The 26,540-nt window shown below is 33.4% G+C and overlaps 1 pseudogene; it reads right to left on the bottom strand.

Annotated features, from left to right (window-relative positions):
* Window positions 1-24,046: 24,046 nt before the first annotated feature.
* On the bottom strand, window positions 24,047-25,975 carry LOC144255868 (RNA-binding protein EWS pseudogene; annotated as a pseudogene).
* Between the last annotated feature and the right edge of the window lie 565 nt (window positions 25,976-26,540).

The following is a 26,540-nucleotide window of genomic DNA, read 5'->3' on the forward strand; positions in this document are numbered from 1 at the left end:
GGTCTGATTTTTGACCAAAAGCTTTGCCACAATCTTTACATGTGTAGGGCTTCTCCCCAGTATGAGTTCTGCTGTGGTAAATAAAGTATGATTTTTGACCAAAAGCTTTGCCACATTCTGTACATTTGTAGGACTTCTCTCCAGTGTGTGTTCTGCTGTGGCAAATAAGATGTGATTTTTGACCAAAAGCTTTGCCACATTCTGTACATTTGTAGGGCTTCTCTCCAGTGTGAGTTCTACTGTGGCGAATAAGGTCTGATTTTTGACCAAAGGCTTTGCCACAATCTTTACATTTGTAGGGCTTCTCTCCAGTGTGAGTTCGCCTGTGGCGAATAAGGAGTGATTTTTGACCAAAAGCTTTGCCACATTCTGTACATTTGTAGGGCTTCTCTCCAGTGTGAGTTCTACTGTGGCAAATAAGGTCTGATTTTCGACCAAAAGCTTTGCCACATTCTGTGCATTTGTAGGGCTTCTCTCCAGTGTGAGTTCTACTGTGGCGAATAAGAGTTGATTTGTCACCAAAAGCTTTGCCACATTCCGTACATTTGTAGGGCTTCTCTCCAGTGTGAGTTCTCCCGTGGCAAATAAAATGTGATTTGTGACCAAAAGCTTTGCCACATTCTGTACATGTGTAGGGCTTCTCTCCAGTATAATTTCTCTGGTGGTGATCAAGGCCTGATTTTTTATATGATTTCTGGTGTTCACTCTCACTTGTAGTTTTCCATATTTTCTTTTGTGGTAAATAGTTAAGATCACAACTTTTATATTTCGCAATTATCACTTCATGAAATCTACTTTTTAGGTCCTTTTCTGGTGAATATTCTTGGGTATAATTAGGAGTCATGACTGAAAAAAACAAAAATTAAAAAAAATACGTATTAGACTGGGATAAATAAATTTTTAATACATAACATGAAATTAAGGTAAAATAAGTACATCAGGAGTGTAGCCGATTAGTAAATCCAAAGTCACCATAAATCCAAAAAAATATTAGTTCAATAAAAATGTACAGAAAAAATTACCTTGAGAATATTATCCAAACTTTTGTAGAGACCACAGTACTCAAGAGGAGAACATCATTAAGAAGAGTAATATAATTAAGTGTAGAAAAGTATAATTAATAGCATTTGTCCTTCATAAGATAGTAGTGTGTATTTAGGTAATATCTACCATCTACCTTCACTGTCAGTAGAATGAGAGAAATGTAAAAATTATACAAACATTTCTGGTTTTTTTAAAGTGTCCAAAATATGGTTTTTGTCTTCCATGACATAGAGACATGAAAATATCTAGCAGATTTTGAATGATAATACCATAAATATTCAACAAGCTACAGAGGCAATGGACTCTTAAAAAGAAATATGAACAAAAAATTTACTAAGAAATATACACATATATATCTATAAAAGTTTTCATACAAACATTTTAAAAGACTATAAAAACCTTGTATAGATTATGGCCATAATATTTGGATGAATTCAACACATGACAATCAAGTATAATAAATTGATTTTTATATTATTACATTTGTGTGATATGAGAATTTCCTTTATTGACAAATACAACTTTGTTTATTTATAAATATATCATGGTACTTTATACTATATATACAAGGTAAAATGACTAAATAGAATGAATTAACAAAATCATTATTTCATATAATTATCAATTTTTTTCTTACAAGTTATTGTATTCCTTCTACTAATATTTATGAAGAACATAATACACTCACTATGTGGTAAAATAAAACTCTGACCCTATTATGCTCAATAAAATAAAAAATATTTTATATATCAACCCTATAATATCAATCCTACATAAAACACAGTACCTGCTGAGCAAAATTTTCTCCACTAAATTTCTGACTTCCACATGTGAATCAAAAACTCCTACAATTTAATATCTGCCTGCCACCTTTCACGTAATTCAAAGTCCTGCATATATTTCTTATAACATTTTAAGAGACAAAATATTTTATAACTAAATAATAATAGTAAATAAGTACATTTTTTTAAACATTTGACATTGATGGGCACACAAATTGAGTCTCTAGCTTTAATACTGAGAAAAATATTGGCACTAAACCCAAGAGCCGAGGTATCTCTTCAATTTTTTTGATTTAATTGTTCATGGATACATATTTAGTACTGGCAATTCTGGATCTTTAGGTTATCCAACTTTTAATGTTTCATGTGTAATTCTTGAGATTACCCCAAAAATTCTATATCACGAACTACAAGTCTTTTATAAATTGCTTGAGCCATGCTGTTTCTAAATTTCTGTGACTTCTCTCAAACATGAAGTACTTTTGCATGGCCTCCCAATTAGCAAATATTACAAGGATGCAGCACTGTTCTTGCCTATTTTTTTATTTAAAAACTTTTATACTTTTTTCCCGAAAATGGACTATATAATCTATTGATGGCTCCTTTATTGAACAAATAAAAAATAGTACAGCAAATATGAACAAAGAGAAGCATGGGCTAAATCCAAGTGATAAAAAAGAAAAATAAAACATGAAGAATTTAACATTAGGATACTGACAGTTATGAATTACTCAAAGAACACTAAATAACTAAAACATGTTTAGAGAGTGAAATTGAAAAATATCAACATCAATGAGCACAATGTTTATGTGAACAATTCTTTAAGAAAAAATGAGAGTTGCATTCCTAGTGTGCAAATTTGAAATTCTACAAATATGGAAGAGGCTTATCAACCAGTACCAAGTTTAAGACAAGTCTAAGCAACTTGTAAAATACTGTAAAAATTAAAAATCAATAGAATATATAAAGCGAAATGGGAAATATATATGTATATACACACACACACAGTGTGTTTTGTGTAGGGTTGATATTATAGTCAAAGACTCTCTCTCTCTCTCTCTCTCTCTCTCTCTCTATATATATATATATATATATATATATATATATATATATATATATATATATATATAAATTGTGAAAAGAATCCAAGCATGCCACAATAAAAAAAATCCAGAATTTAAATCACTAATTAAAATTAAAAAATTTAAAAATGTAAAAAAAATTATAAAGTAGAAGTATAATGATTTATTCACTTCAAAATATTTATGATTACTAGTGCATTATTGCAAAACAAAAAACAAAATTAAAAAAATTACTAACAGAATTGAATCTAAAAAAAAAAAAGTCAAGTCAGTTCCAGCAGAGAGCATGGAAAGAAACCAAGCATGATCTGCTCCTACAGGCCCTATTTGATTAAAGATGGATAATGCTCCTGCCTTTACATCTCATCATTTTGCCCAATTTTTAATCAATGAGATATAGTTTTAAATCATGAAATTTCTCATAATTCTTTCAGACAAGCTTTTGTTGAGTGAGCAAATTGTATCCTAATACTTGCCTTTTAATACAGAAACATACAAAGATCTACCCTCTCTTATACCAATATGCATTGAATATTGTTTTATTTACAGTTAAGGTGCTCAATATACAACATAAAGTTAATACTCAAAATTGGTCATCTGCATTGAATAGACATTTAATTCTCAAATCGACACTACCAATAAAATTATGTAATATATGAGGTTCCACCTGACCAGCATGACAAGATCCTTTGCCTTTGGTCATGTGGGGAAAAGCATAGACTGCTACACTTATGCCAACATGTCCTGTTTGGACTCTAGCTTCATGCTTGAAAAATAGCAGTTATAAATGTTCATCAGGGACTTCACATGCTGATTTCTAAGTTTCATTTAACCCTGGAAGATAAGAGGTCATCCAAACAAGAGAATAATTATTCTCCTCAAAAGAAGAGAAACAATAAAAGAGGACCCCAAGATACTTGAATTTTGGTTACTTGGGGAGATAAAAACCATTCACAGCCTCAGCTCAACAGGTGTTGGATAAAATGGGGTTAGAATGTAATCTAGATAACTGTATTACTGCTTTGATTACTAAACTCACACAAAACTCTGTAAATGCTTTGGTCTTAATAACAATTTTGCTCTGTTTTTGTACACCAGCTCTGGGAAATTCAGTACTGTCATATCCTGGACTTCTAGATACCCATTACAATATCTTGACTCACTTGCATAAAATTGTGATATACCTGCAAAAATATCTCATGATATTCAGTGTTGTCTTAGAAGAATGTGTCCTTACCATCCACATAGTATTTAATAGGTTACCATCCTGTGCAATTTATTCATAAAAGATCTATTCCTCTTGATAAAACCTGTGATGATTCAGTGAAGCTTCTCTCTAAGGTAGAATTTAAGGCTTTGACATTCTCCTTGGTGGGTTTACCTGGACTTGCTCTACCAGCTTATAAAACTACTATGAAACTCACCTATAAACAGTACTAATCATGCCTCCATGGATGTAAATATGCTTAATGAAGAACAAAAACAACATTGTCAAGCTATACTTGACAATCATGCTGAAATTGATTGTCTGTTATTGTTACATCATAAAGTATATCAGAAGTTTAATACCATGTGTTTCTTCAATTTAAGTTATAATAGTAATTTTATTTCAAAAGACTTAAATGACCTCAAAGATTTCATTAATAAAGTTCAACAAGATGATGGATTTTGGAATTGTTGGATTGGTTAACTTCATGTTTACTCAATTTTATCTGGGTGAAAAATATTCATAGGTGGATGTTTACTGATGTTGGAACTTGCTCTTGTCTATGCCTGCCCTATTTTTTGCCCCCACCAGCATTAAGGAGATAAGTAATATTATTTATTCAAAAGGCCTTAAAAAAAGAGGGGAGGTATTAGGTATTCTGGCCTTCAAATAGACAGGAAAGTTTGGGGGTGATTGTAACTGGCACCCTGAGTCCCACAATTGTAATGCCCAGCAGTTTCTCCCTGAAGCTATTAAGACAACTCTACAGGTGTACTATCTAGTTTCTGTGGTAATTTCATTAGGGAGAAGGGGCTCTATATTTGTATTAACTGTACCTAATCTTGGTTAGCTAGCACTTGGTGTTAAAGAAACACTGGGTTAGAATGTAGTCATGGTATCAGAAGCTATGTAATTTCGGGGTATTATATGTGCAGCTGTTAAAAGGGGTGGCCAGTTTTTTTTTTCTTTTTTCCTTTTCACTGTGTGTGTGTCTCTCAATTCTGTTTGCTTTTTTAAAGGTTTTCTCACAAGAAGATTTGAAACAGATCATGCTGGCCCTAACAACAAAAGGTAAATTTTGATGGTTAATCTGAATAAACTAGGACATCTCTAAAGAAGAAAACAGAGAACAACAATAGATTTGAAAATGTGATAAATATAGGGCAGTATGTGTTAAATGATTGCAATCAAAATAAATAAACCTAAGTTTCTGAAAATTTTTTCTGCTGGATAACTACTCTTTCAACATTTATCAGTTTGGTTTTCTCTTTGATATCTGAATAACTCAACTGTGTCCCCTGCTATGTGTAGTCTACATTAATTTACATCACTAAATTATACTAGGTACTACTTATCTAAAGTGAAGGATGTGTAACACACAAAGAAAGAGTCAAGTTAAAGAGAAAAAATATATATATATATATATATATATATATATATATATATATATATATATAGAGAGAGAGAGAGAGAGAGAGAGAGAGAGAGAAATATCTGTACTAAAAATGCCCTTTTTCTTTGAAATACAAATCCTAAACTCATTTTATAGAGAATTTCCCAGAAGATACTCTGCAACAGAAGTAAATTAAATAATAATTAGTAATTAATAATTTTAAAGGGAAATTAAACTTACCCAGGTAGGCAAAGTTTCTATAGTTCTCTAGCATCACATCTCTATATAAATTTTTCTGAGCAGGCTGAAGGCATTCCCACTCCTCTTCAGTAAAATCAATGGCTATATCCATAAATGTTAACATTTCCTAAAATAAGAATATGTAAATAAATAACACATTGAATACAGGAATATTTGCACAGTCTGTAATGTAATTACAGTTGAAATTAGAGTTAGTAGACTATCACGTAGGTAGTGTTTTGGAACACAATATACTATTATCTACTTCTGCATAAAAAGTGAATTAAATTCAAACAAATATAAATACTCTACATTTATGAAACAAAATAAAACTCAGGCATTATCACAAAAATATATATTTTATAATGTTTATATCTTGATCTAAATTATACATATTTTTCAGATGAGAAAATCATGGTAATTAAGAAAGGTAATCCTCAAATTTTAATTGTACAACCACTAATCAGAGATTTACTAATATCTAGGATCTTATTTGTTATTTCTCTGATAGAGCTGGCTATTCTGAATGTGTAGTGAGATGTCTAGTAATTCTAATATCAATGGTATAAAAGAAATTTTGAAATGTAACAAGGTAGACAGACCACTTAATGGAAATATTTAATAGTTTATTTAATTTCAAACATTTTATGGTTTTTAGGTATGTTATTAATATAAAAAATAGCAACAACATTACTGTTTGAATTTTCCTTTTTATAATTTTAACATTTTTAACATATAAAATTATATATATATATATATATATATACAAACTTTGACCGATGTTTATATTGTATGATATTTATAGTAGAATATACTTATAGCTCTTGAAACAAATATAATTTTTAAAAATTTTATTTGTTCTTTCTAGTTCTACCTGACAGTAAAACTGATTTTTATGGTATTATGCAAGCATGGGATATATCTTATCCTAAGAAAAATCCTGTTCTTGTTGGTGGCTACAATGGTAGGATTCACTTACAGATATATGTCTTTTATATTTCTATCCTTGTCCTATTTATTTATTTATTTATTTATTTATTTATTTTTTTGTTTACCATTGTACAATCTACTGATCTTCTTTTCTTACCCTTCCCCACTTTATGAGCTTTAGATTTCACATATCAGCACTAACTTTCAACTTTTGGTTTTAAAGAAATGGTTTGTTTTACTTAGCATAGTATCTCCAGATTCATCCATTTCCTGGCAAATGTCATAAAGTCATTCTTCTTTATGGCTGATTCATAGTTTATTGTGTACATAAGCAACGTTTTTTTTTTTTTTTTTTAATCCTGTCATCATTGAATGGACCCATTCATCATTGCATGGTTGGGTTTATAAGCTTAGCTATTGTGAATTGTGCTGCTATAAACATTAATGTGGCTGTGTCAATGCAGTATGCTGATTTTATGTCCTTTGGGCATATACAGTGCAGTCAAAAAACTGCATAAAATTATGGTTCCATTTCTTTAACAATATCCATACAGATTATTATGTTTCACTTAGACCTCCATACAGCTGGAAAAATTGAAGTTCATGTATACCTAAGGTGAATATAAAACATACAAAAAAAGTAGTAAGCCATAAAATGACTAAAATTTATTATCAAATCATCCATTCCAATAAAAAGTATAATTAAAATACTAAAAGAAAAGAAATCTCAAGCAAAACAGCAAAATTAGAAGCTATTAAAGATAAACATAACACAGAGTTACCAGTATCAATGTTGGTGCTTTTCAAAAGCAAATGAGCCCAGTCTAGTAATGGACAAGTGTAGTTCCAGTGACTGAGGAGGATAAGAAATAAGGATCATAAATTCTAAGACAATATTATATATAATTTTATATATAATATTATATATAATATTATATACAATTATATATAATATTGTCTTATATATATTGCATTGAGGAACTTAGTGAGGAACTTAGCAACTCAGCAATACTCTGTCTCTAAATAAAATATTTAAAAAAAAGACTGAGGATGTGGCTTTATTGTTAAGCACCCCTGGGTTCAATCTTCAGTACAAATATAAAAAAGCAGATACAATTAAAAAAGCACTAGCAAATTTGAAAATTAAATAAGTAAAAATTGTATCAATTATACAGTATATAATTGCAAATATAGGCATATATAATGATTTCTCACTTTATGGAAATACACTCTGGAAAATTTATCCTAAGAATCTTCTGCAATTTTCCAATACTCTGAGTGCAATGACAGAATCTAGATGGTATAGACTAGTACATGGCAAAGATATTTGATAGATCCATGGTTGTACATAAAGTCTACTGCTGACCAAAATACCATGATGTCACACGATTGATGTTATGAAGTAAAATCAATCAGGGTAAACCTCATAATAAAATAAATGGGGGAACTACAGAAAACACCACCAACAAAACCCTTAAAATATGCTAGGATATTGGGGAAAGAGTGTGATAATAAAATGCTATTTTATCCCTTCACTCATAATACATAAAACATATTTTGACACATTAAATGCTGAATATAAGTTATTAATAAATATTACTGAAATATATAAGAAAGTACAAAGCTCAAAAGTTTACATACAAAAGATAGGGTTCATATGGTGGTGCACACCTGAAATATATACTATTCTCAAGTCTAAGTCATGAAGTTCAAAATATAAGGCCAACTGAAGAAATTCATCAAACCCCATCTGGAAATTAAATTTAAAACAGAGCTGAGAATATTCTCAGCATTAAGACACTTTGGTTGAATCCCTAATATCAAAAAAGAAAAAAAAGTTTTTTTTTTCAAAATTATACAATAGACTTAAACTTATGAATTACAATATATCAATACAAAAAAATCTATTCATCAAATGATTACATTAAAAGCTGATAAACTGACAAGGTAAAAATACCCTAATTTCCTCACATATAATCAAACACTTATAAGAAGAAGAAATACAACAAAATGCAAAAGAAAAACAAAAAATTCTTGAAGAGTCACTTTAAAAATGATTAATCTAAGTGTTCAATAATCATGAAAATTCAAAATCTTTAGAAATTAGGTAACATTAAATAAATCACATCATATAGATGAATTAAATAGTATTGATGAATATGTGGAATAAATGCAATAAAAATTTGAAATAAAAATTTAAGCTTTTATTATCCATTTGTAGAAACTGTTTTGTAATCATAGGTATATGATACACCCACACAGGAAACAGAGACTAAAATTACAGCAACTGTACATGAGAATACAGCCACATTCTTCCAGAGTTGAAACCAAGGGGTATTGCTAGAGAGGAAGAAATAATTATTAAATTTTGTAAAATGTAAATTCTAGGAGCAAGAATTTTTGTTGATGTATTATATCCAGTTTGACAAATACTATAAAATACCATGTATGTTTTATGCTGATGTCACAAGAATGTTGCATTTTATATGCATGTATGTTTACAAAAGGAATATGAAGTATTTGAGAAAATAAAAATACAAAAAAGAACAAAAAAATCTCAAATATTCAACATATTTACAAAGGATAAAACTATTATGAAAATTATCACTTTTCCCAAGGTACCCTTTAATAATTACTGGTCATAATTTTAACCATTCTTTATGTTTTGTTAAAGAAGGAATCAAAGCAAAAACTTCTAAAATTTTCCTGGAAAGATGAATGTATATAAAATTAGACAAGTACTCTCTCATATATGAGAGCAAATGTACTAGTGATCATTACCTGACACTAATGCATGTTATAATATTACAACAGTGTAGTAATTTTAAGATAAAGAAATCACAATACAGAAAACTGCATAGGGCAGTTCATATGTATGCAAATATCTTTTTATTGTTAATTATTATAAGTATATAAATCAAAACATGTCAATAAAATATTTAATGTGAATGAATGCTACAATCCAACCTCAAGGTAGATGTTAGAAAATAAGGCATAGATTACAAAAGTGACTTGTGTGCAGAATGTTGTGACACTGGAATTATACACAAGCATCCACCAAAGAGCAGATATAAAGAGAGATAATTTTAAAAAATAAAATAAAATATAAATAAAAGCAGAATATAAGCCTTCCTCCATTTATGGATACACCAAATAAATATATACTTCTGTTTTGAGTCCTTCTAAAAACTGTAAAGGAATTAGAGGCACACATTTGAAAAACTGAAATAAAAAATATCAACCAAGAGATTAGTAGTATGCACTGGAAGATTTTTCTGATTTGAGCAATATGCAAAATTCTGGAACAAAATGCCCAAATCCAGTGTTAATATAAATAAAGGAAGATTGATTTTGGTTTGAAATATATTATTTAACTCTAAATTGCCTGTAGTTTAAATATTAATTTATCTGTACACACAGAGAAAGGAATAAGGTATACATGAGTATTTACTCGGGGGGGGGGTGATAAGTGGTTTTCTATGGCCATGCAAGATCCATGGGGTTTATTCCACTAGACCAGAGTGGAAGAGGTGTTAAATCTTAAGGTAACCCCTTAATCCCTTAGAGGGATTTGCCAACATTCTCTAAAAATGCAAATAGCTGTTGTTGACAGTTCAAATTTTATCTAGACAATACCAAAAAATTAACAGGGAAATACAGACCACCACTGAAAGCCAAAGTGGCAGTTTAGCACTTGCTGAGTTCTCTAACCCAGCTCATTTTACTAATAACACCAGACTTAACCAATTCTTTCTGTAAGTAATCTGTCCTGATATTAACTTTTTCCATTCAATGGACTAAGCAAAACCTCAAAGCATTGAAAGCACTGGTAACTGTGAAGGTGCAAATCTCCCTAGATCAAAAAAGAGTGTTTTCACATTGGTGTGCAAACATTGTAATGGGCTAAACTCTCGAATATTAGTGAAGAAAAATGGTTACAATCAGAGATCCCTCTTTATTTTTGAAACAGGTGCACATCAATTTTTTTTTCCAGTGAGCATAAAGCACCCTGGAATCTAAAAAGCTTGCATCAGAATTTTAGTGCACCATCCAACTATAAGATCGTCTGCATGAGCACAGCTGTTAGAATGGCTACTCTCAGGGATTCCACCTCTTGGGTCCCCTTCTTCCTCCGAGAGAAGTTTTTTCTGCTGTCCTTTAATAAACTTCTAATTTCTACTCTGAATAAAAAAAAGAATGGCTACTCTCAAAAAGTGGAATAGTAAGTAGTACTCCAATTATATGAATATGGAAGAAAGAAACACTGTGATAGACTACAAAATTACTGAAGACATTTTAAAAATTGAAGTTGAGAGTTTCTCTCAGTTATTTCTTTGAGAAACTAAGCTCTCTACATTTATACTGCTCTTGAACAAGACAATTCCTGGTCTGGAATTATGAGAGGCATTAGATGTGCCAGCTGTGGAATCCTCATATTATGTAATTCTGAAATACAGTTCCAGGAAAATACCAGAGTATGGAATGAGAATGCTCTCATATACATTCCACAAAAGGAAATCTGAGCATCAAGACACTCTGAGAGGTTGTCTGCCTTTGGAGACACAAAGGAAGTATAGAAACACATGATTTTTCCAAGATCAAGTGATTCTTCTTTACTTTTCAATCATGTAAAAATGCTCATAAACAACAACAAAAAATTTTGCTTTTGATATTTTTCTATGGTACTGGGGATTTGAAACAGCAGCATGTTAATTCTGGGATACATACCCAGCCATGTTTTAAAATTTTGAGACAGGTTTTTCTAATTGTCTAATTAGTCTACCTAAGTTCCTGATGTTTACTTTGAAATTGCAATCTTACTGATTTAGCTACTTGAGTCTCTGGAACTAATATGCATGTACCATTGCACTCAGAGAGAAAAAAATGCTTTAAAGTCTCATCCAGTTTTTGGTATAACAATTTAAAATACCATGTTCATTTGAAATATAATATGGGTAAAGTAACTGATAATAATGCAAAAATGTAACTGATAATACTGGGAAAGGGGGAAGTTGTCATTGAAAAGGAAGCTAAAATTTTATATATAAATACAGCTCACAATACTGGGGCATAAATTTAAAATGACACTCAGCAACTGTTTGAAGATTAAAAAAAAATTAAAAAATACCAGGTATGTAGCTAAGTGGTGCAGTACCTCTAGCTCAATCCACAACACCAGAACCTCCAAAACGAAGGAGAATGAATTCAGGAGGAAAGTAAAACTGAGATACCTATAGTGTATCTTACCTCACTCCTGGAGAAAAAAAATACATGGAGTTCTGATTGGGATGATATCCTCACTCCAGAGTCCACAACACAATCTGAGAAGATTCAGAAATATTTCCAAAAATGTTCTCACATAGAATTTAAAGTAAGGGCTGAAGATATTCTATAGGATACTATAGAACTTCCAGTGTCTACTGTTAATATATGGTCCAGTTGACTGGCCAGTGGAAATTCATGGCTGACCTTTCTCAGCAGAAGACAGGACTGCAGAAACCAAAGATTACACCAGGGTTTCTAGCCAACCATTGTCAGTTCTCACCATAGTCAGTGCAGCCAGTTTCAACCAGACTCACCATCCAGTCTCGGGATTTCATTGCACACTCATCATTTACTGTATTTTTAGGAACCGCATGTCCTCTCTATAAATCACAAATTGCCTATACAGGAGAAAAAATCAGGTTCACTGAACATAAGTGAGGAAGCCTAGAAATGGATACCCACTCTGGCAGACTTTACACCAGATGGTCAAAACTTGCTTCTCTTTACTGAATATGTGTAGATTGGACAATGCTTAAATAAGGGGTCCTGATTAGACACAACTTATTTCTTCATATGCTCAATCTGAGCCTAGTGAGTTTTTAGAGAGTCAGGAGATAACCTCAAATCCAGAAATAAATGATGCCACAATTGTAGGGTCATGCCTGTAATTTTATTTATTTATTTATTTTTCATTTGAGGCTCTGGGAATTGAAATCCAGATCCTCAGGCTGCAGCAAATTTAAGGCAAGGTATCCTTGGAGAAGTAAAATCCAGCCGACCCAGAAAAGCATTTGCATTTAAACTTGCATATGAGGCCTTTTGAATTTGTAGATTGTATATGTAAATATATTATTTATTGATGAAAATAATACAGTGAAAATCTTGTAAAATTTCAGTTAACTTCTCTTCTATGGAAACAGATTGAACATTAAAATTATATGAGGTGGAAAGATAATTATTTTTTTAGAATTCATATAAAAATAGTAAAAAATTAATTTTATAGTATAACCCATAATTTCTACTATGTGAAAATTACCATTATGTATTTAAAATATTACTAATAAAGTATATGTATTTTTGGAACAGCACCCTCAAAACTATGTGAAAATTACCATTATGTATTTAAAATGTTACTAATAAAGTATATGTATTTTTGGAACAGCACCCTCAAAACTATGTCAAGACTCCAGAAAATCTCAGTTCACAGAACCATATTTGAGATTTATGCTTGTCCTGAGTTCAGGAAGATGGAGGGCATGATCATTTCTTTTTAAGCTACAGGTAAAAGATACATTTATTTTTTTTTTTTACCAAGAGTAGTTTTACTGAGATAAAAAAAAAAAAAAAAAAAAAAAAAAACTAGAGATAAACTGCCCTGAGTGAGGGAACAGAGATTTAACCAGAAAGTGTATGGTGTGTGTGTGTGTGTGTGTGTAATATATACATACATATATGTTTTTCCCCATATCCAAAGGTTTGAGTCTATTTTTTAAATTGATTAATGGTATATTCATTATTTTATGACATGGCGTTAGACCCAATGGCCTGTCTATAACATTTTCTTTTTCTTCCTAGGATGAAAGCCCCTTAAGAAAGTGGGCTTGAAATGAAGATAAATTGTGTTGCTATCATGATCTCATACACCTGTAATCCCAGGTAGGTAATTTGAAATTTTGCTTCTTTAAGAATACTACTAAAGCACAAGAAATAGAAACAAGAGTCACTAGATGGGATGAATTCAAACTGAAAAGATTCTTCTCAGCAAAGGAAACAATCAGTGAGGTGAAAAGTGATACCAGAGAATAGGAGCATATTTTTACCACATGCACATCAAATAGAAACCTAATTTCCAGAATATATAAAGAACTTAAAAAACTTAATACCAAAAAACCAAATTTCCCAAACGTTAAATAAAATGGGCTAAGGAACTGAAGAGACACACGTCTTAGAAGATAAACAATCAATCAATCAATAAAAAAAAGTTCAACATCTCTAGCAATTAAAGAATTGCAAATCAAAACTACTCCAAAATTTAATCTTACTCCAATTAGAATGGCATTTATTAAAAATACAATTACAAATATATGTTGGTGAGGATGTGAGGAAAAAGGCCCACTGTTACACTGTTGGTAGGACTCTAAATTGGTGACACCACTCTGGAAAAGAATAAGGAGATTCCTTAGAAAACTTGGAAAGAAACCAAAATTTACCCAGCTATCCCACTCCTCAGTTTAGACCAACAAGAGCTAAAAACAGCATAATACAGAGGCATATCCATATCAATGTTTATAGCAAAACAATTCACAATACGTAAATTATAGAACCAATCTATATGCTCTTCAATAGATGAATGGATAAAGAAAATAAGGTCTATTTACACAGTGGAATATTACTGAACATTAAAAGAGAATAAAATTATGGAATTGGGAAGTAATGGATGGAATTGGAGAATATCATGTTAAGGCAAGTAAGCCAATATTCCTAAACCAAAGACCTAATATTTTCTCTGCTAAGTGGATGGTGATCCAAAATGAGGGAAATGGGAGGTAGCATGGAAGAAATGAAGAAACTTTGAATAAGACAAATGGGATGGAGGTGATGGGAGATGGTATAGAGGTAGGTAAGATAGTGGAATGAGATGAAAATCTTCTTGTACACAAGTAGAGTTACATGGATTTTGTAACTATACTTTCTGTACAACAAGAGAAATAAAATGTGTTCAATTTGTGTGCTATAAAGTGAAATGCATTCTGCTCTATTAGCAAGTTAGAGCAAATTAATAAATTAATTGATTTTTTTAAATTCAGGAAAGAGACTTCCCTTTCCCTAGATCTATATATAAACATATGTATATATATATATATATATATATATATATATATATATATATATTCTATATATAACATGCACATATTTAATGTATATAATTTATAAACATTTTTTTCATATTTCCATTGATTTTTTTAAAGAAATGACAACAGAAGCATTACAATTCTTATTTCATGTATAGAACACAATTCTTTATATCTCTGGTTGTATATAAAGTATGGTGATACAAATTTGTGTCTTCATACATGTTCTTTTGATGATGGTCTCTATCACATTCCACAATTTGTGCTAATCCCCTGCCCCCTTTCTATTCCTCCCATACCTCTTTTTTATTGAGAATCCATGTACTTCTCTCATGCCCCCCCTCTCTACCTCATTATGAGTCAGCCCCCTTATATTTGGCATTTTTTTTGGAATTGGCTAACATAACTTAGCATTATCTTCTCCAATGCTATCCATTTTCCTGCAAATGCCAGATTTGATTATATACCTAGAAGACTCAAAAAGCTCCACCAGAAAACTGCTAGTACTAGTAAATAAATTTAGCAAAGTAGCAGGATATAAAATCAACACCAATAAATCAAAGGTATTTCTGTATATCAGTGAAAAATCTTCTGAGAAATAAATGAAGATAACTACCCCATTTACAATAACTTCAAAAAAATAAGATACTTGGGAAGCAACTTAATGAAAAAGGTGAAAGATCTTAAAAAGAAAAACTACATAACCCTAAAGAAAAAAATCAAAAAAGACCTTAGAAGATGGAAAGATCTACCTTGATCATGAGTAGGTAGAATTAATATTATCAAAATGACAATACTACCAAAGCACTATACAGATTTACTGCAATTCTGATCAAAATCCTAATGGCATTCCTCATAGAAATAGCAAAAGCAACCATGAAATTTATCTGGAAAATTAAGAGACCAAGAATAGCTAAAGTAATACTTAGCAGAAAGAGTGAAGCAGGTGGCATCACTATACCAGACCTTAAACCATACTAAAGAGCAATGATAACAAAAAAGCATTGCATTTGAAAAAAAAAAAAAAAAAAACCAGACTTCAGAAAAATGGTACAGAATAGAGGTCATGGGGACTAACCCACAAAATTATAATTATTATACATTAGACAAAGGTGTCAAAGCATGCACTGAAGAAAAGATAGCCTCTTCAACAAAACACTATCTCTCATCGTGCACAAAATTCAACTCCAAGTGTATCAAGAACCTAGGAATTAAACCAGATACTCTATGTCCAATATAATATAATACAAGCTCTAATCTTCATCATGTGGAATTAGGCCCCGATTTCTTTAATAAGACACTGATAGCACAAGAATTAAAAGAAATAATAAATAAATGGGATAGAATCAAACTAAAAAGTTTATTCTCAGCAAAAGAAACATTCTGTGAGGTGAAGACAGAGCCTATATTTTAGGAGGAATATTTTACCCCTCACATATCAGATAGAGCACTAATATCTAGGGTACATAAAGAAAATAATAATAATAATTATTATTATTATCATTATTATTATTACCAAATCAAGAAATGGGCCAAGGATCTGAACAGAGAGTTCTTAGAAGAGAATATACAATCAATCACCATTTTTTTTTTTATATATCTGATTGGTTATGGTCCTCCCTTTTCAGGACCAAGAACAGTTCTGGTTCAGTTTCTAAGGAAGGGAAACACGAGCAAGAATTATTCTCAACTCTCCTTTATAAATTATCAAATACAATTATCTATGTCATTTTCTAAACATAGCTGGACATGGAAAATATAGGTTTGGAGAAGAGGATATTTTTATTAGAAACACAGTGTAAAAGAAAGAAAAAAAATCATAATTATTTGTAGCACATGTAACCACAAGAGAAACAAAACCTGGAATTCAGAAAAGAAAGATTCAAACTTTTATACTTGGGAATGTGGATGATATGGATGCTTAAAGTAAAAAGGTTATTACAAGCTTTTGAAAGAAAATGTATGTGAGTGGCAGATAATGGTTAACCAAATAGAATCTGCACAGTGTATTCCAGCGGCTTTGTCAGCTGTGCACTACAGAACATATAGGTATTCATAGCCTCCATGAAGAGCATTATTCATCTGTGCCCTCTAAAATTATTCCCATAGTACAGATAAAAAAAACATGGTATCTGGATACTAAATGGCAATTCAGCAGCTCACAGAAAACTACCCAGAGACAGAACTTATGAAATTTCTTCAAAGACCATCAGTGTATTGTTGGCTCCTGACACAGGGATGTCAGTCTAGGGAAATATTATTTTCTCTTCATTTTGAAGAGAGTGCATTGAGAATACATTTCAGGGGCAACATAAATACTTTTTTTTTTCTTTGATGTTAAGAAACTTTTCAGAAATAGAGCTCACAAGACAGATTTCTTAGAAGGGTAAATGCCTGGAGATTACAAAATTAAAAGAACACATCAGTGGCCCTGAGTGCCTCAGTAAGGAAATAAATCGAAAAGGCTTATTAGAAACTGAAAATCAAATCAAAAAAGTAACTATTTCTAAAAATAAATATGTTCAATAGTTGTTAACTCCACAACATGTCATTAAGTAAACAACAAAATATGTATGAATATTTTTAGGATTGGCCAAATTTTATTCCATATTATTTTATGTTAAAACCCAAAATCCAGATAATAGAATTCATGATTCACTGCCAAAAATATTAAAGAAAAAAATTTAAGGAGTGAATGTTTAGTGTGTCATTTAACAATTTTATTACCATATGATTTTAAAGAAATTTATTCATTTTCCTGCAGCCGTAGTGTAGAGAAATGTCTTATTTATTTTTCCTGTAGTAATTAACAAAGATAAGCCCTAGAATCCACTTTAAATAACCTACCCTTAAAATCATACAAGAAACCTATAATAAATGATGAGTAAAGAAAAAAATCAATTTAAAAAAAATTGACCTTTTTTTTTAAAATCAATCTCTAGCTGCATTTTTTAATCCTTTTCACATCTTTTAAGCCAAAAATATATAAAAGACGGAAGTTTGAACTTCAAATTTATACGTGAGATATGTTTATTAACTATAAAAATTCAAAATCTTTAGAAATTTAAGAAATACAAAATAAAAACCCATCATGGGAAAAATTAAGTAAGATTGATGAACATTTAAACAAATTAATAATCATTAACTCAAAAGGAGTTTATATTAGTATCTATTTGTGGAAACTATTTTGCTATTTAATATACATGATACTCCCCATCACAGAGACTTACTGAAATTAGAGCATATGTGATCATGATAACATGTAAGTATGCAATGGTACTCATCAAACACTTGAAGCCCAAGGGCATGGCTCAATAAAATATACATCTTGGAAGAGATAAATAATAATCTGTAGTGAAAATGGTCACTGGGGCCAGTCACATTTCATAATATATCCAGTTTAAAAAAGAGCATAAAACACTATGTATAAATTTTACGTAGATGCCTTATGCAAGAGGTATTTCACATGTGTACATTTTTTAGAAACAAAATATGTAGAACTTATGAGAAAATAAAAGTCACAAAAAGCACATAAAAGACTGAATTATACATCCCAGGTAAATAATAAAACTCATCATTACAAAGGTGATAATTTTCCCCCAAATTAACCAACAATATATCTCACCAAAACTGCTATGTACAAATATGAATATATCACAGTGAAGTCTACTTTTATATGTATTCTATAAAGCAATAATTTAAAACAACTATAAATAAATATATGATAGAAGAAAGTAGGAGAATAGGGAAAGGTGAACTACTGGATACTGAAGGGGAGTAAATTATATTTCATGTTTTATGGTTATGTCAAAATAAACCTGACTATTAAATACAACAATAATGCAATAATAAAAAAATCATCAAGTTTTACTTTAAATGAAGTAAGAAACCAAAGCATAAATTTTTAAAATTCATCTACTACAAAGTTATATGTAACTTTAGACAAAAACCTTTTCAATTATAAGAGCAAAAAGAGAACTTATCATGGCCTACTATTCATATATATTGTGAAAATATAATATTACAATAATAAAAAATCACAATGTAAATAAGATCCCCTTATGAATACATTTGTATGTAAAAACAGTATGCTTTATTGCAATAGCAAATTATAGACAAATCAAACCATAACAAAAATAATCTTAAGAATTTATCTAGGGCCTTTCTCAAAATAAATTTATACCTGTTAGAGCTGTTTACTGGTGAAAAGTCCTTGCTTCCCCAATGCTGAAGTATAACACCAGAGAAATGTGCCAAGGCAAGTTTAAAGTGGAAAGTAGAAGCTTTACTAAAGTCAGTAGAAAAGACTTCTCCCCAGAAGAAAAAGGAGACCAAAGAAGTAGAATCCATGAAAGGGATTTTTTTTTAAACTAAGGTCTTTTTAGCTTTTTTATAACTAAGATCTTCCTTCAGCTATCCTGCATTCCTGCCACATTGCTGTCCTTTGTTCTGTTATCTTGCAGTGTTGAAATGTAGGTGGGAACATCCAAAGTGGGGAGGACAGGTGGGCTGAAGGAGTAATCTGGGCAGGAAGGGCTTTTAGATTAGCATCTCCATGTTTGCTGTGAGCTGCTTCATTAAAATATCCTTGGGATGGGCTCAGGGCCTTGGGGACATTTTCAATTCCCCTTATCCTGGACTCCATCCTCAATATGGTGTTCATTCTTGATTTTACTGGATATTAGACCAAATTTACCTAACTACACAAATTACATATCTGTAAATCTGGCTCCACTTCCAAGGATATGGCTAAGTAGTACAGTATCCCTGAGTTCACATAACTTTAACAAAATAATAATAATGAAGGAAGTAAAAATAAAAGAATGTCAAAATGAAAATTAGCTACCTAAAAAGGAAATTAGGTACCCAAAAATGACAGCTCCTTTCCTGCAGGAAAATGGACCTTCGAGATTTGATTTTGATAATTATTCAACCTGTCAATCTCCAGAATCTGGTAAGACACAGGGCTGCAGGAACACACCTGCCACATAGTATTTTATGCAGATTCTGAGGATGCCCTTTGAGCATAAGGAAGGCAGCAAAGGGTCTCTGCCACTGACATGTTCCCCACCTGGTTGGCCAGTAGGACTGAGGACATAGTGGCCCAGTGGAGGAGTTAAGCCTGCAGACTCCAGAGACTACCCAGAGTCCCAAACTGCTAGCTCCTGTTTTCAATACAGCCATTCTTGTGGTTCCAATAGTCTTCCTCCCCCAGCCTCTCTTGCTAGGCCAATGCACACTCACCATTTCCTGCTTTTCAGTAGTAGGGCTACTTGGGATCCTCAGTTGCTGCATCTCAGAACAACATCTGATGCTGAGGTGTGAGACTACAGATTGCAAAAAATGGAGGACTCAGGAGATAAGAAGTGAAAGCCCACCCTGATGACACACAATTGGATAGTTCCCACAAAATATTCTTGATTGGAAGGGGCTTCAGATCATGAACATTGAATCTGAGAGAAGTGAGCCCTTTTTTGAGTGAAAGAGAATATTATCCAATCCAGGCATGAATATGGGCTAGAATCTCAGGTCATTGAGTGCTGTTTTTTTTTTATTGTTGTTGTTTTTGTTGTTGTTGTTTGTTTGTTTTTTTGTTTTTTAATCTGAGAAATGTACCCCAGAGTCTCAGGCTCCTGTTATTTTAAGGCAAGGTTGTTTTCCCATAAGTGGAAACTAACCCAACCAAAAGAACATTTTCATTTAAACTTACATATAAAGTCACTTCAGTTTATGGATTATTTATGCTTGTATATTATTCAGGAATTTATATAAAATAATGACAATAATTAACAAATTTTATTTATTTATTTTTTGATCTCTGTTCTTTTTAGGTGACAAATTGAACTTTGAACTGGGAAAAAAAAAACCCTAAAGTAAAAATGCCCAATAAAAAACAACACAAAATGGGCTGGGATTGTGGCTCAGCAGTAGAGTGCTCACCTCCCATGTGCAAGATCCTGGGATCAATCCTCAGTACCACATAAAAATAAATAAGTGCAATAAAGGTATTGTGTCCATCTACAGCTAAAAAAATACATAAAAAACATAAGGTATAGGTGAGAAGCCAGCCTCTACCTCAGAGCAAAGTCTGTCTAATGAAGGGGGCATGACTCTTGTCCTTGAAAAGACACACAGAGCCCTCCTAGGAATATACCCATCCTGCGTAGTTGTTTATCTACAAATAACAGGAGAGATCTGCTGTGCCTGGTTTCCCTGACTCAGTCAGGCTAGGTCGGGACCCAGAGCAACCCCCTAGCAGCCAAAAATCAGCATGACACAGGGAAAATACCTGGGATGCCAGATGACTCTCCCAGTAGTTTATGGTAGTTGATATTTTTTTGGGAAACCATATAGTTCAGCATATATTCCCCCTCATGGCCTAAGCCAATCTATTCAAATGAATCCCCATCTTGTACTAACAAATCACGCTTACCCAGCTTCTACCCACCAGTGAATGTGCTAATCATGTTTTAGAGTTGTTTATGATTTTCCAAAGTTATGTGATGATTTTCTAAGAGATGCTATGATGTATGTGTGGTTTCTGCTTTCCCCAAAGAGTTATAAAACTGCTGCAAACCCCGGGCTCAGCCACCAGTTTCTTTGTGTGTGGAGAACTGAGCTAGCTTGCAATAAACACCTCTTTGGTGCTTACATCGATATTGGTCTCTGGTGGTCTTTTGGAGGTCCCGTAACAGTCTCTCCTGAAACCCATGGGAAAAGAATTTAGCACTCCAATTCTCTAGGACTGTAGTTTTATAGCACAAAAAGTTACAAAAGAAGGGTGACTTGAGAAATTACACGAATAACAGGATTTTCACAAGCATAATACAATGACACTTAGTAGGTTAATGGTCTAAATGGTTTAGCACTTAGGGAGTAACTTTAGATCACAACACCAGGATTTATGATGCACCAATAAAGTTTCAGAGTGAGTTGTTATTTAGTCAGGAAAAGCCAGAATTTGAGTCATCACTAAAGTTTCAGGGAAGGTTGTTATCTCATCAGGGAAAACCAGACATGGGTGAGTTCAAGGCACTGGGAGGCATTTCAAGCACCTCTACAAATCACAGTAATTTATAATGAAGCAGAAATTAACTTTTCATGCCTTTGTGATGAGATGGCTCCCAATCTTAAAAGAAAATTAGACTGGATTTTTTACTTGCTATAGCCATAGCATTTAAAGTATATGTTTCATACTTTAACAAGTATAAGAATTAAATTATTAATATTAATTACTACTAATTTTTAAAAGACTGAATAAAATAGGATATTAGATATTTCTTATTAAATGCATAAAAATTTTGATTAATATATTGAGGATATAAATATGGAAAATTTTGACAATGATAAAAAGACATTTAATATAAGGGATTCAATATTATAAATCCCTCATGTTCAGTGGGTCAGTCCTTCAATGATTTTTTTCCACTTTTTTAGGTCATTTTGAATTACACTTATGCAAATGTTTGTTAAGTATACAAATTTAAGACTTTGTATTTTGTAAAGTAGAAAAATGGCAGATTTGAGCTCCTTTCAGGATTTTAAAACTTATAAGCCATGTGGGGCATCTTAGCACTTTTTTTCATATTTGCACACAGTCCAATCCTAGAGAAGAATGAGTTGGAGATATAGACTACTGTCCTGAGCAAAAGAGAAATTTCTGTAGGATATTTCTAAAGCTTTTAACTTTTCTAACTTTTCAGAATTTTTGGTGATTTGAAAAAAAAATTATTTTAAGAAATGAATTGTTTGAAATTAATTATCTATCTTTGCTGCATTATTTTTCACTTTCATTGATTTTTTTGAAGAACTAACAGAATAAAATTCCAAAAGTGTTCCATGTAAATGTAAAGGTATGTTTCTAATAATCAAGATAGAAAACAGAAGCAAAACATCATCTAGTTTGGTGGTTCTGCCTCAAAATAAAGGGTTACTTATTTATTTTTGCTATTATTCACTAGGTTCCTAAGGTTGCAGAAATCAGCAACCAACACAGAGAAAAGTCTTTTTAGTTTGTTTCTCACAACCAATTCCAGCTAAAATACACTAGTATCACTGTAGTTTAGGACCAAAGGGTGTTTCTAAATAATAAAAATATGTATACATAAATATATAAATAAATATAAAATAAAATATAATATTAGATTTTTTTCCTGGATAATCATTCTGTACATATTTCCATTTAGACACAGTTGTGGGACCAAAGTGTCAAAAATAAGACATAAATCCTACACTGCTACAAAGAGTAATTAAGGCACATACTAATAGCTTGGTATAAAACTTGGCAGAGAGACATAAATAATACAGAACATCATAGAGAATTATACCTAAGAGCTAAGTAGCAAATTCATGGTCTTTAAGTACATGAAGAGACAAGTTATCATACCAAATTTTATAACTCAGTTGCTGCTAATATACAGAGATAGAGATATTTATTAAGAGATGGTTTTATGCAGATTTTTGGTTTAAAAAGGGAAAGACCAAATAATGGAGGTGATTTAAACATGAGCAATAATATTTTTCTGCATTCAGTACTTTTTCCACAGATATATGAATTATAATTAATTCCAACCAGTAAAATTCAGAAATAGTGTAAACATTATTCACTAGGAGTAAAACTACTTAAAAGGAGAACCAAAACTTCCATTCCTGTCCAAATGTTTACTCCTGACAAAAAGACGGCTTCTTTTGAACCATTTTCTGTAATAAATATTTTGGTGACTGTTTTGCATATTGCTTAATATATTTATGTTTCACATTTTCTCTTTTGTCCTATTTTACTACCTAGATACTGAAAGAAAAAATTTTTAACTCCTAAACTCCCTTGATATTTGAGATATCTTTTTTTATTCTTTTTTTTTAATTATTAGTTGTTCAAAATATTACAAAGCTCTTGACACATTTCTTTTTTTAATAAACATTTGGAAATTTTATTAAAAAAAATCACAACCATGAACATTGTTACAGTTAGAGGCCCTCTTGGTTCTCCACATTGATACTGAGCATGCTCACAGGGGTTCCCATTGTTAAATCTTAAACAACCATTTTTAAAAGAAGGAAAAAAAAAACTCAGCACACTACCAATTAACTTGTTTTAATGTTTCTTCACAAATGGTGAAAAATACTAAAGTACAGACAAGGAATAATCATAATGTTGTGGCCAACATTATAAATATGGAATTATAAATTTAAAACATTTTCTGGTTTAAAAAATAAATCTGGTAGTCAATGCAGCTCTGTGGGGTCTGTGTCTAGTAGGGCCGATCTCTGCGTTCCTGAGGGTGCTCGCCTTTATCCATTTTTCCAGGTCCTCCACGTCCACCTCTTCTTCCTCCCATCTGCTCCATTAAAGGTCCAGGGGGACCACCTGGACCACCTCGTCTTCCTCCACCAAAGCCACCTCCGTCCATGCCACGGCCACCACGGAAGCCACCCCTGTCTCCACCATGGCCACCTCTGAACATTTCTCCAGGACCGCCACAGTCCATGAGGCCACCTCTTCCTCCCTGCATGCCAGCAGGGCCACCTCTTCCAAGGTCACCACCCGGGTGTGGGAAGGGTGGTGGGAGAAAGCCCTCAGGCTTCGGGGCCTTACACTGTTTGCATTCTGTTCTCCAGGCGAAGTTCTGGTTCCAACAACCCGGATTGGGACATTGCCAGTCCTCAGCTCGGTGCTGGACGTTTCCTCCTCCAGAGGGATTCCCTCTGGAACCCCGTGGCCCTCTTGGGGGAAAACCTCCTCTGTCTCCTCCATGGCCTCCCATGCGACCCGTGGGTCCCCCAGGACCTCCTGGGCCACCTGGACCTCCACAGAGTGGTGGTGGCATCCCTCTGCCCTCACAAGGTGGCTTGTCACCCTGCATGCTGTTCATGTGAGGCTTCGTTCAGCAAGAGTGACTTTGTTTGCTTCCTTGAAAATCTTTTCCATCAAACCACTCCACAGCAGCCTTTAGGCTTTCCTGTTTCCTTGTCCAGGTAGATGTGGATCATGGGTTACCCAGTTTTCTTATTCATCTTAACAACCCACACTGCTTAGGGAAATCTGCCAGATCATCAAGAGTCACATTGTCATTTAATCCTTGCACATAAACTGCAGTGTTGTCAGAGTCTTCATCAGGATCTACTGGAGGGCCCAGATCAAGATCTGGTCCTTCATCCATGGGTCCTCCAGGCTTATCGAAGCCACCTCGCTCTCCAGCGCTGCCCATTCCACCGTGTCCTCCTCCCCACCCACCTCTGCTCATGCCTCCAAGATCAAATCCCCCTCTTCCCCTGCCCTGGTTATCAGGGCCACTCATGCTCCGGTTCTCTCCTGGTCCGGAAAATCCTCCAGACTCCTGCCCATAAACACCCATGCTACTGGGGTGGTACTGTTGGAATGAACTCTGCTGCCCGTAGCTGCTGCTCTGTTGGCTATATTGACTTGGAGCCTGTCTGTAGGATCCAGTCTGGGGCGGGGGGTAACTAGTGGGAGGCTGCTGCCCATAGCTGCTTTGTTGACCATAGCTACTCTGCGGTCCATAGCTGCTCTGTTGCCCATAGGTGTTCTGCTGAGAGTAACTGCTCTGATCATAACTAGTGGGCTGTGTAAAGGAATAGCTGGTAGGAGGATAGGATGGAGGCGCGGTAACTGGCTGCATGGGGTAGCTCCCAGGAACCTGGGGATAACTGTAGTTACTCTGTCCATATCCTAGGCTAGGCTGGTTATAACCCCCTGTGCTAGACTGAGGTTGACTAGTCTCAGTGGGCTTGTTACCATCCTGCGGTCTTGCAGGTGCACTGGCTGCTGGCTGTTGCCCATAGCCAGGGTAAGCAGGCCGAGTCCCATATGCAGACTGGGCTGCATAGGAGGCCTGGGTGGTGGTGATGGTAGCGATGGTGGTGTCATAAGCACCAGTGCTGTACCCCTGGACAGGCTGGCTGTATGCCTGGGGGGCAGTTGGGGTAGTATAACCAGTGGGAGGCTTTCCATAAGAAGTTGCATATGCAGTCTGCCCATAGGTGGCAGTGGTATGAGCCTGGGTATAGCTGACATCAGTAGGCTGTCCATTAGTTCCATAGCTTTGTTGCCCATATGCCTGGGTGGTCTGTGCATATCCTTGAGTTGGCTGGGCAGTGTAAGCACTGTAGCCCTGCTGGGCTGCAACTTGGCTGTAGGTACCGTAATCTGTGGACGCCATTTTCTCTCCTTTCTCCTCGTTCTCTCAGACATATCATATTTCATTCATTTGATTCAAGCAGATTATGAACTCCCATTTTTACCCCGTATACATATTGCAGATTCACATCCATTCCACATCCACTTTTTTACATACTACCATACTAGTGTCTATTATATTCTGCTGCCCTGCCTATCCTCTACTATCCCCCTTACCTCCCCTCCCCTCTCCTCCCATCTTCTATCTCAACCCCATCTACTGTTATTCATTTATCTCTCTTGTTTTTTATCCCTTTTCCCTCACTTCCTCTTATATGTAATTTTGTATAACAATGAGGGTCTCCTTTACCATGCAATTTCCCTTTATTCTCTCTTTCCCTCCCCCCTCTCAACTCTGTTTAATGGTGATCTTCTTCTCATGCTCTTCCTCCCTATTCTTTTCTTAGTTGCTCCCCTTATATCAAAGATGACATTTGGCATTTGTTTTTTAGGGATTGGCTAGCTTCTCTTAGCATAACCTGCTCTAGTGCCATTCATTTCCTTGCAAATTCCATGATTTTTTTCATTTTTTAGTGCTGCGTAATACT

This window comes from Urocitellus parryii, chromosome 7 (genome assembly GCF_045843805.1).
Source record: "Urocitellus parryii isolate mUroPar1 chromosome 7, mUroPar1.hap1, whole genome shotgun sequence".
Lineage (NCBI taxonomy): Eukaryota > Metazoa > Chordata > Mammalia > Rodentia > Sciuridae > Urocitellus > Urocitellus parryii.